Raw genomic sequence first — 2,500 nt, 5'->3', positions numbered from 1 at the left:
ACACACTCACGCACTCACACACACTCACACACACACACACACACTCACACACACACACTCACGCACTCACACGCACTCACGCACACTCACGCACTCACACACACACACTCACGCACTCACACACACTCACGCACTCACACACACACTCACACACACACTCACGCACACTCACGCACTCACACACACTCACGCACACTCGCGCACACACTCATGCACTCACACACACTCACGCACACTCACACACACACTCACGCACTCACACACACTCACACACACTCATGCACTCACACACACACACTCACACACACGCACTCACACGCACTCACACACACACTCACACACACACTCACGCACAGTCATGCACACTCACACACACAGTCATGCACACTCACACACACATGCACAAACACGCACACAATCACACACACTTACACACGCATACTCACGCGCTCACACACACACTCACACTCACTCATGCACTCACACACACTCACGCACTCACACAGTCATGCGCAAACGCACACACACTCACGCACACTCACACACACACTCAGGCACTCACACACTCACGCACAGTCATGCACACTCACACACACAGTCATGCACTCACACACACATGCACAAACACGCACACAATCACACACACTTACACACGCATACTCACGCGCTCACACACACACTCACACTCACTCATGCACTCACACACACTCACGCACTCACACAGTCATGCGCAAACGCGCACACATACACACACACACACTTACGCACACTTATGCACACACACATACACATACTTACACACTTACACACATACACATACTTACACACTTACACACGCACACACTTACACACACACACTTACACACGCACACACACACACACACACACACACACACACACACACACACACACACACACACACACACATCCATCAGTATGGCAGTGAGTGTAGAAAGTCATTTGCTTTGATTATCCGCGCTCCTGAATGATTGACCCACACTTTCTTCAGCCGGTGGAGAAACTCTTAAATAATAAAGCACACTATTAGAGTCAGAAAGTGAACTTCAAACACGCTCAAGAACATGAACACAAAGTCGAGCCTGACGCTCAGAATCTGTGTGTTTGGAGGATGGAGGACTTACACCGGTTTAGCTCATATGAATGAAGCTGAAGGAGAACATTTAGGATCAAAGATGGATCCGTTTTTTTATATCATTCTGTTGTTAGATGTTTCTTTTAGTAACCAGTCCTCAAAAAAGTCTGGAAGGTTTTTCACCTGACAAAACGCTGCATCTGAGGAAAAAAAACACCTCACATTAATGCAGCTCATGGTTTAAAGTTTTCTGCACTTTTCTAACTCTATTTTTTTGTCTAATTGTGAGTTCGATGGAAAGGTTTTGAAGGTAAATGACAGGGGAAATGGTTTTGTTATTGAAAGAATGACAGGGGAAATGGGTGCCAATACTTTTTAGAGTAACTGCAGCTATTACAATTTAATCTCTTTGTAGATGTTCTGAAACAAAGGGCTGATGAACAATGGTGTGATGAGTCAGTTGTGTGGTGAGTCAGTAGCATGATGGGTCAGTGTAATGGTTAGTCAGTGGTGTAGTGAGTCAATGTATTGGTGAGTCAGTGCTGTAGTGAGTCAGTTAATTGGTGAGTCAGTGTAATGGTGAGTCAGTGGTGTAGTGAGTCAGTGGTGTAGTGAGTCAGTGTCATGGTGAGTCAGTGGTGTAGTGAGCCAGTAGCGTAGTGAGTCAGTTAATTGGTGAGTCAGTGTAATGGTGAGTCAGTGGTGTAGTAAGACAGTGTATTGGTGAGTCAGTGTAATGGTGAGTCAGTGGTGTAGAGAGTCGGTGCTGTAGCAAGTCAGTGGTGTAGTGAGTCAGTGTAATGGTGAGTCAGTGGTGTAATGAGTCAGTGTTATGGTGAGTCAATGGTGTGGTGAGTCAGTGGTGTAGCAAGTCAATGGTGTAGTGAGTCAGTGTAATGGTGAGTCAGTGGTGTAGTGAGTCAGTGTAATGGTGAGTCAGTGCTGTAGTGAGTCAGTGCTGTAGCAAGTCAATGGTGTAGTGAGTCAGTGTAATGGTGAGTCAGTGGTGTAGTGAGTCAGTGTAATGGTGAGTCAGTGCTGTAGTGAGTCAGTGGTGTAGTTAGTCAGTGTCATGGTGAGTCAGTGATGTAGTGAGTCAGTAGGGTAGTGAGTTAATAGCATGATGAGTCATTAGCATAATGACGAGTCAGTAGAATGGTGAGTCAGTAGTGTAGTCAGTCAGTAGTGAGTCAGTTGCGTGTTGAGTCAGTTGCGTGTTGAGTCAGTTGCGTGTTGAGTCAGTAGTCTAGAAGATCTTCATTGTTGTATATTTCTCAGTCTAATCCTGACCTCTGCTCAGTTGTATTGATTTCTGCTCTCGTCTGTACAAACTGTACGCCAATGTGGAAACACAGCCTGACTTCATCGCCTACTTCACTTTAATGTTTAAACTCTACACAGTTGGAT

At 45.8% G+C, this 2,500-nt stretch overlaps 1 protein-coding gene across 2 annotated transcripts in view; it reads right to left on the bottom strand.

The window, feature by feature from the left end:
* The window catches only part of vdrb (vitamin D receptor b), a 24,949-nt gene that overhangs the window by 11,463 nt on the left and 10,986 nt on the right, over window positions 1–2,500 (bottom strand). The window lies entirely within an intron of this gene.

Source organism: Tachysurus fulvidraco, chromosome 5, assembly GCF_022655615.1.
Source record: "Tachysurus fulvidraco isolate hzauxx_2018 chromosome 5, HZAU_PFXX_2.0, whole genome shotgun sequence".
NCBI classification, from domain to species: Eukaryota; Metazoa; Chordata; class Actinopteri; order Siluriformes; family Bagridae; genus Tachysurus; species Tachysurus fulvidraco.
This window is presented reverse-complemented; position numbering and strand designations above follow the sequence as displayed.